This window comes from Apostichopus japonicus, chromosome 22 (genome assembly GCF_037975245.1).
Source record: "Apostichopus japonicus isolate 1M-3 chromosome 22, ASM3797524v1, whole genome shotgun sequence".
NCBI lineage: Eukaryota > Metazoa > Echinodermata > Holothuroidea > Aspidochirotida > Stichopodidae > Apostichopus > Apostichopus japonicus.
The window spans coordinates 19575213-19587393 of NC_092582.1; the positions used below are offsets into that span (position 1 = coordinate 19575213).

A 12181-nucleotide genomic window follows, 5' to 3' on the forward strand; every position below is an offset into this window, starting at 1 on the left:
GCCTGAATCCATATTGACCATAATACATGACGCTGTGATGGTAAATGAAGTATAAAAAAAATACGAATTTATACACGGTTCTTTCAAAAATCTTAGAGAAAGTTGACAAAAGAGAAACTGGTCTATAGTTGTCATATATTGAGTTGGGTCACCTTACTTGTAAATTGATATGACTTTAGCAATTTTGACCTGATCTGGAACAATCCCACTTGCCAGAGAGCAATTAACAATGTGAACTAGTGGTTTGGAAATATATGAAATAACTTTTCTAATTATGCCAGGTTTCATGTCATCAAAACTTGCTGATTGATTGGTTGACAAGCAAGGTATACAGCCACTGTAATGAGTTCTTCCTCATTCATTGGTGCCATAAAAAATTGTATAGGAATTAGGCCTACCGAGATAAGAATTAGCAGTTGTCCTACTCTGAATAGCTGCAGCCAAAGAAGGTCCAACGTTGACAAAGAAACTATTAAAAGCAGTTGCAATTTCCTCAGGATCAGTCACTACATTGTCGTCGTGATTGAATGCAGTAGGATAAGTTGTCTTATTTCTTTTCTTATTTAAGATATTGTTAATTACCGACCATGTTTTCTTAATGTCATGTCTGCAATCATTAAACTTTTCAGTAAAATACCTTTTCTTAGAGATACGTATATGATATGGTTTAACTTGTTACTATAATTGCGATAAATTGTTACATTGGAGCTAGATGGATTCTTTAGAGATTTTTATAAAGCTTGTTTTTGCGCTTTTTTTCTGACTGGAGAATGCCACTACTTATCCACGGGTGTCGCTTTTTGCGGCGTTTGAAGTTGGTAATGTAGATATAGACGGAAAACAAATATCACAAACATCTTTCACGGTAGCAGTAAAATTATCGTAGGATGAATTTTCATTATTGTTATTATAAATATGGTCCTATCAAAGTTCACTCATCACTGAGAGAAAAGAATCGACAACAAATTAGTGCTTACATTGGAAATGATGTTATCGATTAAAGAAATACACTCATCTTTTACTTGTGTAGGCTTAGTAATACAAGGAAGAAAGTTACTTGAGAAAAACATGTTGAGTACATCGGAGATATTTTCCTTCAGTAGATCGATGATAAAAGTCACCCATAATATAGCCATTCTTATTTTCAGCAGTTATTTTATCCATGATATTAAGAATATGATTATTAAACTCCTTCAGAGAACCACGTGGAGGTCTGTAAACTATTCCTACCATGATTGGCTTACCACTAAAACATAGAGGGTCTGTAATTTCGATAAAAAATACTTTCGATTGCTTCATTAAAAACAGAGATCTCATTGCGCTTCGTAAATTGTACTTTATTAGTAATAAAAAGACATACTCCTCCGCCTTTTTTTGTGAGTCCTATGACTTTCTACCAATGTGAAACCGTCAAAGTGAACAAGTTGAGATAAACTCTGAACCAGGTTTCCGAGAACCCAAGTATACTGTAAACTCATGGTCTAAAAGAGATAGGAAGTTAGAGATAGGATCAACAGGCGCGTATCCAGGATTTTCAAACCCGGGGGGCGCGAATTACTATCTAAGCGGAGCGCCACCATCGTTTGGCGCGCAGCATACAAGAAAATTTCTTGTTTTGAAACCCCCCAGATCACCGGAAACGGCACTTCTCGGGCTTGAAATGACCAACCAGATGTACACTTTTTGCCTGAGAACCAAGTATTTCCTAATAGTTTTTTTTTCCATCCATAATCTTTTTGAAGATTGTCAACCCGGCACACATCATGTTCGACCTGATCGCATCTCCTGTGGGTCTTTGCTTTTGTAGGTGATTCTACGTCGCGGCCCACAATACCCGTCAGCCCCACTTTTCAAGGTTTTAAGCCCCATATTTGTTCAGAATTTGAAAATTCACATTTCTCGTGAATAAACTCACTTGAAAACATACCCATAATGTTGTACAAAATTTCATCTATGGACAACCAATATAGAAAAAACTTCCTTCAACCCCTAACAGACCAGTCAAAATTGCACGAGTAGAGGGAAGTGTGATGTAGAATGTTGGTCAGAAATTTTCGAAAATTCAGACAGTTAATTTATTGGTGTACAAATATTAAAACCTGTTATAACGGCTCTTATAAAACTTGGTTGAAGGAAATGAAAAAATAGCAGATATTTCCGAAACCAAACACTACACACATAGGCGTAGGAGGCGCGGCGGCAGTGGCGGAGCTAGGGGTATTGGTCAGGAGTGGCGAGAATGGTCTGAAGGGGCGCTTTCGACACTATCTAAGCGGAGCGCCACCACTGGTTGGCGCGTAGCGTACAGAAAATTTTTGAGTAAAGATACTCCCTAGATCGCCGGAAATGACCCTTTCCGGGCCTGGCTAATTTGCAGATAAACGAAGAATAAGGTGTCATCGCCAAATTACACCAAGAAAATGTGACAAATGTCAATAAGTAGATGAGAGCGCAATAAAAAAGTCAATAATCACGAATAAGTAAAAAGTGGTAAAGAGCTGGAAAAGGCGCCAGCAGTCCATTTGAGTCCGTCAGGGGGGGCATCCGCCCCCTGACAATATGGACGCTCCGCCACTGCGCGGCGGGGGTGCAGGCCCTAATTCGCCATTACTAATGTAAAAGAGAGTTTTGACATAATTGGACCTCCATGCTTTTTATACATCTACATGAGACATGTCGTTGTTTACATTAGCATCCCGCGGTATACTGCGCAATTTGAACGGACCGTACGGTACATGATGGCATGCGATGTAATAACCGATGCTTGCTTATATGATATTGACATGAACACGTTGAACGCGCGCTTCGCGCGCGAAAATTTTAGATTATTTTTTCAGGCAAGTCGGACAGTTTTGAGGCTTTTCATCCTGGAACGCCATTTTCATGCTCACTGATATGATGTGATATCTGATGTTTGCGTTACAAATTCGAACAGGCGCGTAGCGAGGAATTTGCCAAGGGAGGGGCGAAGCCTGTAGGCAAATTATCTAAGCGTAGCGCCACCATTGGTTGGCGCGAAGCGTACAAGCAAATTTTGGCCGAAAATGTCTCCCAGATCGCTGGAAATGACACTTCCCAGGCCTTGTAGGTTGCCTCTCAGCACTTTTTATTTTGAAATTACTTAGCGATATCATTTAAAAAAATGCTGAATGGGGGGGGGCGGGCGGTCGTCCCCATCCCAAAATGCGTCATGTTCCCCGACGACACGGTCGAGTTCGAGACCAGCCACAGTTGGTTTCATAGCACAATTCTACACACGCGTTATGATAGACCATATATAGTATATATATAGATCATTAGTGAGAGAGGAAAATGGAAACGTCAAAAAATGGAGTTGTCGGTGTAAGGGGTAGGGTGAGTCACACTTTTACGAAATCATTGATCCGTCACTGGCTACCCTTCAGCGCTGTAATGATGTCACTGTTCTTCTTTCTCTTCCCGGTGTCTTCGCGTTTTGCTTTTGCTCCCTCCTTTTCTCCTTTTTCTCTCTTTCTTCTTTTTCTTTTCCCTTCCTTCCTTCCTCCTCCTCTTTTTTCCCCTCTTTTTTCCCCTCTTTTTTCTTCTCTTTTTTTCTCTTCTCTTTTTCTTACCCGGGGGGCTCGCGCCCCCAACGCCCCCCCCCCCCTGGATACGCACCTGATCAACATTTTTGTTCAGACTCCGACCGTTCAAATGGAAAGAGTGAAAAATTATTCGTGGGTTTTAGTTTATTGAAATTGTCAATGTTGTAGTACTTACAGTGAGTAGAGTTATTTGAATCATCGATAGGCTATATAGATCGGGAAGATTTAAGGTAAGATCGAAAGGATTCCTGTTTTGTGAATGATTGACATTTCATAAGTCAAGAAAATCAGTATTGTTGGTTACCATACTAAAAGGAAAATCAACATTACAGTACTTACAGGTCCACAACCTCGAAGAACAATCATAGTTAATAATACATGCAAAAAATGTGAAGAAACCCCACATATTTGACAGCTTAGATGATTAGTAGAACTTAAAGTGGTTTTACATTTACAGCAATAAAGTGACATATATATATGAAATAAAGAGGTAAAGTACTAGAAAGGAAAAAAAAAAGTGTAGAAGTTTATAATTCTATTGGATCACCTTTGGCATAAACGGTATTTTCAGCAGGAACATGCTGGTCAACTACAGTCTCTGAAGGTCGTTGATGCTCCAGATTAGCTTGGTCAATTCCGTACCATTTTCGTTAATTAGGGCGATGATTTTGCCATTGTGTGACTAGGCGGACTTTACATAAGGAGGGGGGGGGGGGGGCTTTTGTTTTCTGGAGTAGCCCTTGATTGGTTTTGATTAAATCGTCTTTGATTATATCGGTGGTTCCTTTGAGAATACGACGGCTTTTTATGCAGATATTTCTAGCTTCATATTTGGTGAATTTTATGATAATCGCCCTTGGTTTTTCCTTGATCTGTTTCCCAAATGTGGTGCGATCGATCGATTTCGAATTGGTTCAGGTCTACACTTAGTTTTTGCGATGCAATGTCTCTTATAACTTAATCCGTGTTCAGTTTCATTCGAGTACTGCTCTACATCATTGGTCTCCTTGGGCGCTCGGTCGCACTTATGTTCGAGAGAGGAAACTTTGTTTTGAAGTTTCTTCATTTTTGCTTCTGTCTGATCGTTTGTAACCTCAATTTCACGGACCTTGCCTGAGTTGATTTCTATCCGTGTAAGAATTTCATCCATTTCCTTTGAGAAAGCCTTGTACATTTCTGTAGCTTGGCTTTAAAGCAGCATTTTGCGTCCTTTTCTATGATTTTTCTCAACCTCACTGACTCCACTATGCCATAACGACATACATAACTAGCTTATCTATTTATATTTTACTTCAAATGGTGGCATAAAAGTCGAAAAAATTGCAACTTTGAACTTTGTTGTTCTCCAAGATATTTTCCGTTGGGAACCCAATAAACCTCGCCCATAATATGAATATTTAAACACTACGAACGTCATTGACAGATACGTAATATAACACCACGCTTGATTTGTGTACAGTCTATATGGCAGTTGTACCAGAGAGTTGCATAACAACTCCCTGGTTGTACCAACGCAAAGTCTAGAATCTATTTTTAGCAACGGCTCATAACTAAACCTGCATCTCTGATTGGTTGAATTCAAACTAGTGGGTTTGGGAACTGAATGCGATTAATTTTGTATGTGGAATACTCGCCAATTAACATTTTTGGCAGGGAAAAACTTGGCTAATAACTTAATTTGCTGTTTTGTGATTTGATGTATGTAAAAAAACTCGATGGACATGTCAAAAAAGTAGAAAACGGCGACCAAACGCAAAATGCTCATGAATAAACATACTATTCACTGATTGGTGGAATTCAAACTAGTGGATTTGGAGATATGAAAACTTTGTCGAGGACACTTTTACTCGTTATCGACATAAATCGTTAATTACTCGCTAATTAACGCTCTTGGCAGGGTGAAACTTGGATCATGGTATCTTAGTTTGCTGTTTTATGATTGATACATCTAAAAAAATCGATGCACACGTTAAAAAGGTGGAAAAAAGCGACCCAACGCAAAATGCTGCTTTAAATTCCTCACTGCTGAATACCTGGTTTATCACCATAGAAACAAGTTATGATGTGTACTTTGTTTGAGATCGCAGAACAACGCTGGAGCAAGGGCGTAGGAAGCGGGGCGGGGCTGGCTGGGGTGGGGCGACAGCCCCCCACCTGAATACATGGGGGGGGGGCGGAAGTATGGTTCCGCCCCCAGTCGTCGAGGGTAAAAACCCCTTTCATTTTTGAACTATTTTCTGAAATTCAGAACGTATTCTTTCACCATTGTTCAGACTGTTTAGTACTGCGATTATTGGGAATCACAATCTCCGCCGGAAATTCGCTAGCGTTTGAGCATACCGTCAAAATAAGTCAGGATCGAACCTCGTCCAGACCAATGTGCTGCATGTTTAGGTTGTGCTAGCTTATACTCTACAGTGTGTACAGAACTCCGTTTGTTTTGTTCATGTACGGTAGGTCAGGCATACATACTGACATAGTACATACACCATCGCCGCTACTCCGTAGTTCATGCATATCACGTATAGCACGTACACGCCTGGCAACTGCACGCAAGATGAGTAAAGTAAATCAGGAAATATGAGAAAATTTTATTACAAATTCAGACATTTGTGGCACTAAACAGCATCTGATGGCCTCTAATTGTTCAAAAGTTTTCCAAAGGGGAGGGGGTGGCCCCTCCCCTTTGGAAATTTTAAAGACCCCTCCCCCAGGACGGCGATCACAATCCATCATGCATCAGCCCCCCTGACAAAAATACCTTCCTACGCCAGTGCGCTGCAGTACACACTGGCGGATCCAAGGGGGGGGGGGGCCAAGGGGGGCCATGGCCCCCCAAAGGTGAGCCAAAAAGTGTTTCCGAACATCCGCTAAATCATATGATTGCTGTTTTGTTAAGTTTTACATGATCAGCATGTAACGCAACTACAAAATTTTTATGTAAAATTTTGCCAGCGATTTCAACATAGCACCCGTTCATAAGTGTTTCATACGTTAATTATTAAAAGCAGCTTGATTCATTGTTTTTTAAGTAGATCACAATAGAAAAGCACATATAAGAGACAACAAAGAGGAATGACAACACAAATAATCCAGAATATTTGATGAATTCAACCTTTCATTTCAACACTTAAGAGGGTTTCCCGTACATCTACAATCATGCATGAATAGTGAACTACAGTCATGATATTTTAACTTTTGTGTCCAGTTATGGATGGCAAGGTATCAAGGTACTATCTCTTAAAGGTGCATGCTTACGAAAATTTAAATAATTTCCTTTTTTAGTTTCTAAGATGCATGTACAAAAAAGCATTGGTCGACTTAGGAATTTTCACCCAACTTCCTCAACATGTAAAAATAGTTGAAAGCTCCCAAAAATTAACATAATCAACTGTCTGATTGCAAAATTTGGCAAAGATTCAACTCTACGCGTAGCATTAACTAAAATCTCTTGCATGGATACGTAAATGATCTGTTCATGGTTACTTTAGTTTCAATAACAAAAAATCATATTACAAGAAACAAGATAGTCGTTCTATGTCATATGAGCTTTGCAACTTAAAAATGCTGGTATATAAAGAGCATTCTAGTACTTTTCCAACAAGTAAAGCTTACTATCAGCGCTTTGATATGGTTATGATATAATAATATAAAGCACAATGGATCAATACTTATACACTGGCGGATCCAAGGGGGGGACCAAGGGGGGCCATGGCCCCCCAAAGGTGAGCCAAAAAGTGAACATCCGCTAAATCATATGATTGGAAATTAAAAATATCGAGAGGAATAGCAGTGATAGACTAGTCTAAACCTTTTTGTTTTCTGGTTTAAAATTAAATGCAGAGCTCCCAACTGACCCGCAATTCGCGGAATTAGACCCGCATTCTTACACCCAAACCCGCTGACCCGCACAAGCGTCCGAAAAACCGCATTGTAATTGTCAAGTATACATAAAAAATTTGCATAAATTTTTGACTTAGCAACCATCATTCCTTAGCATTTAGCATAATAGAGTATAAAACCTCCTTTACAGCATCATTTGAACCTCAAATTAGCCTATATTTCTTTTCATTGGGGCGAGCAGCGAACATTTTCATGCCACGGGAAAGAATGAATCATCACCTACTATTCAATTTATTGATGTTACACACAAAAAAATGCATATTTCTCAGAAAATTTTGGGTGACAAAAGCCTTTCTAAGTGCCACCATTTTACATGTAGGCATCACCAGGATTCCAAAAAAAAATTTTTAGAAGTAAATTAAAATCACCTTTGTACACTTTTGTCGCACCAAATTGCATCTGACGGCATTCAGCAATAGAAAATTTTCCAAAGGGGAGGGGGCACCCCCTCCCCTTAGACCCCTCCCCCATATCACTCTAATGCCACTTTGGCCCCTCCCAAACAAAGGCCCTGGATCCGCCAGTGGCAGTGCATATATAGTTGTTGATCGCTGACGTGAAGTAGATGAGTATAATGCTATTGTAGGTATATTTTTGGTTACTACTACCAATATGCATCACCTTGCATTTATCAATATTAAAAAGCATTTGCCATCCCTGAGACCAGGAAAATTCTAATCCAAATCCATTTGAAATTTCTCAGAATCGCTCTTGGAAGAGACCTCAGACTACAGTTTGGTGTCTTCAGCAAACCTCTTAGCTGTACACAAAATATCTCCGTCAATGTCACTTAGGCAACAAACAACAAGGGACCCAAAACAGACCCTCGTGGAACCCCACTAGTAACGCCCTGCCAAGAAGAAGCAAAGCCTTCAATTACCACCCTCTGTTTCCTATAACCAAGCCAATTCTCGATCCAAGACAGTAAATTCCCATTGACACCCATACTCTTCAGCCTAAGTAAAAGACGCTGGTGGGGAACTTTATCAAAGGCCTTCTGAAAATCCAGGAACACAATATCTACAGACTTCTGCCCAATTCAGTGAGCTTGTTACATCTTCCATAAACTCAAAAATATTAGTGAGACAAGACCTTTTTTGACATTTACAAAACATTCATTAACAGCTGTCCGATTTATTTCATCTGTAATGTTTTAGAACAACATGGCGCTGCTGCGAAGATCGGCGTTGTCTTTTACGCCCCCCAAACTGCATGATACTATAGCGTCGACTTATCAGCCTTCTTAGTGCAGAGAGAAACCATAAATGGTCATGAGAAGCATTTTTTTATTGAACAAATTTCACCAGGCGGAATTCTCTACCATGGAGGCATCAGGTAAATACTTTTCCATCTCAATAATTTTCGAATTAATTACATGAATTCACTGCAAAGGTAAATCAAAGTGTACTGAAGCTTCATATGGGGGAATACTTAATTGTGTTTGTTTCCTTTCAATTTGATAAGCACAAGATTTACGGCAGTCGTATCGTTCTCACCCGGTCTATTTCCCATTCACTTAAATATATATATATATTTAAGTGAATGGGAAGTAGACCGGTATCCACGCGTGCGGGATCAGCAGTTAATTCCCCCTTTGGGTCCTTAAATATGAAGAAGGCCAGGGAGAGATTTTCATCATGAAAACCTCTACACTATTACTTATTTATCTATTTTATCTAGGCATTCGGATCGATTGATTTCAGTAAACAAAGTCCCTGTTGAGCAGTTCTCCTTTGACGACATCCTCGAAGCGATTCCTTCTCTCTCTGTTATCGCGTTGGTAATGCACAATTGTTTCCTGATTAATATATATATATATATATATATATATATATATATATATATATATATATATATATATATATATATATATATTATATACTCAACAACAACAAAGGAACGAATGATTGTTATATGTTTCCAATCTTCTTTTAATAACTAAAATCCAAACTGTTGATTCCACTGAGAACACGAAATTACATGTCGGCAGGTCCATAGCCAGAAAGTTGAACAATTTACGGAGATGCAAAATATTCGTGTCGGCTGACTTGTGAATTTGTTTGTACCTTTTGTGTTAACACAAGGAGGAGCCCATTAGCCTGCTTGGGGCGGGGCACGACCCTCGTTCTCTCGCCTGGTTACGGGCCTACACGTCGACACATACTAATCAGTAATACCTTAATGCCAAACTTCATTGGTTTACGAGTATGTTACACTCAACACTTCTTTGAATATGATATGTGCAATAGTGCTTTATGCCATTTGTAGCAGAACAATGATCGACAAAAGAAATAATTTGTCCATATTATCTCAGTGACAAATATATTATCATTGGTGAATTGTCATGGCAACCAATCAAGCTTTCTCTCTCCACCTCTCTGTTTTCTTCAAGGCTGTCGAAAGAAAGGTAAATGGCAAAGTTATTCCAATTGTGGTGATCCTCGAAATCGGATTCAAATCAGGTAATTCAGGTGAAACAAGATACGGCGTCTAGAAATTTTTATGAGCTCAAAACCACGATTTGACACTATGTTAGGTCCAAGTCATCAGAACGCGTCAATGAAATGTGAATGTATAAACTAACAATTATAACTCAGGAAAAAACTTTCACCCCTGCCCACCACCCCGACACCCCAAAAGTCTGAATAGTTGCCAAAATGTACTTTCGGATGCGATCATATATAATCATACTATTACCTTTTACTCCCTAAGGGACTATGGCAGGCAAATAGAGAACATAGCCCACCGACAGTATGGAACGCAGAACGTACATTTACTTTTGTGTTCTTTACAGAGTTGGTGTTGTACAAATTGTTATACAAAAAAAGCGAAAAGCAAAGAGGCTTAGATATATGAGGAGAACGTTTGCTGTTTGAGTTGTTTGATGATATCTAACACTATTTCATATTACTCGATTATATACGGTCAAAGATAATCAGGCTGACAAGTCTAACGCAATGCCTAAAGACATAGAACGAAGTTAAAGTGTAGTTTTGTTCACTACCAAATTGTAATTAAGCATATTCAGTGGTGTATGGTAACTTGGTGTTTCGCCAAACTTCGTCCCTAATTATAAATTAGAAGTGTTTAAGATGTGACTGTTTGTTGAGAAATTGATAATTGTAGTTAAAATGTACTCTTACATTAACACATTAAAAAACTGGAAGTTGTGTTACTTAATGCAGGGATGGTTCAAGTTTCATACGTGCTAATGAATCCAGGTAACTGAGTACATTTATGAAACCTACTGGTTTTAGTAAGGGTCAAAGGCCCACAGAGGTCAAGGTCTGAAATTTGGTAAACATGGTATATACAATGTTACAGCGTTAATTCATTGCATTTGATGTGTAGGTTCACCTTAGTGAGTACCAAAGCACTACAGTTGTAAAAGGTCAAGAGTCATTGAGCTGATAAAAGGTCAAAGTCTGTAAACCCTGTAAGCACGATTTCCTCCAACCGTACACATGAGAATGACTTCAGACTAATTTATACATGAATGCCTACTATAGCACGTGGCATAATTTCTGTGAACGTCGTGTCAAGGAATCACAATGAGCCGATCGGCTTGCTGGTTATTTCATTAGGTTCATGAATGATATTTTCTATTACCTATCTAGATGGTTATCCGTATCTGGAGTTCGGCGGGTTTTATTAGAATTCTGATTATGCAGATATTGAATGTTTCATCCCAATTGAAGTCCCCGATCTATTAAGCTATAAGTACAATGGGGAACAAGAGAATGTTGAGTTTCGTGTTACTAAAGGGACCAAGCAACTGTGGTTGGAAGTAGATGTTGACGATATTAAATTCACTGAGTCGATTGGTGCACAGAGTAAGTTAAAAACACGATTCTCATTGAGTTATTAGGAGAAACTGGTTATGGGTTGAAACCGTTCACCAGCGGCCGGAATATCTGAGTCCGGTGTATAACTTTTGTAAGATCTACGCTAGTTGATATCGCCTACGCCAGGCGTTGAATATATGTTAAATGTCGTAAATGTTTAGTAATATGTGGACTTCCTAACCAGACGGTTGTGCGCTTCAGGGTTATCCGAAGACTGTACTAGCTTTAAAATAGCTTTATAGTTCGAACTACAACAACTTTTGAGATGTTTATCATCATCGTAACACAGTCCAACAATACCTGATGAAAGATTTGAAACAACAATAAGATTAACAATAAGAATCTGGTGATTTTGGTCAGAACTGCCCTTGAATCAACTGATGTTAATAATTAAGTTTAAATGTATGTAAATAAGGTCGAGGCTCATAGGTGATACCCGACGATACCCGAAACTATAATGCTGACCCATCAAACTAATCGTGAAATTGGTATGTCGGATCTTTTTTATTTTAATCATTTAAACTTGAATCATAGCGAACTTTTACAAGGAGAGCTTCTTAATTGCCAAGGCTTCCTATATATATAATATATATATATATATATATATATATATATATATATATATATATATATATATATATATATATATATATATATATATATATCGGCAGATCGGCCGATGCACTGCTCAAAGCCTTCAAAACCTACGTACAATTTGAATGTGAACGTTAACAATGTAGTTCAATGATTTTCTGCTCTATCGTGGACTTTCAATATGATCTGCAGCCATGCATGTGTCGAGTTTAAAATATACCTGGCAGTTATTATGATATTAACTGTGCGACAAATACACGAGACGTTTAACAAAAT

At 38.7% G+C, this 12181-nt stretch overlaps 1 protein-coding gene across 2 annotated transcripts in view; it reads left to right on the forward strand.

Annotated features, from left to right (window-relative positions):
* The first annotated feature begins 6603 nt into the window (after positions 1–6603).
* The window catches only part of LOC139964320 (uncharacterized), a 30854-nt gene continuing 25276 nt past the window's right edge, over positions 6604–12181 (forward strand). The window contains exons 1-4 of one of the 2 annotated variants that reach the window (XM_071965832.1): positions 6604–8801; positions 9147–9246; positions 9859–9928; positions 11084–11299. The gene's annotated coding sequence lies outside the window, so the exon portion shown is untranslated. The remainder of the gene's footprint in view (positions 8802–9146; positions 9247–9858; positions 9929–11083; positions 11300–12181) is intronic. The other variant, XM_071965833.1, reaches the window with a different exon arrangement.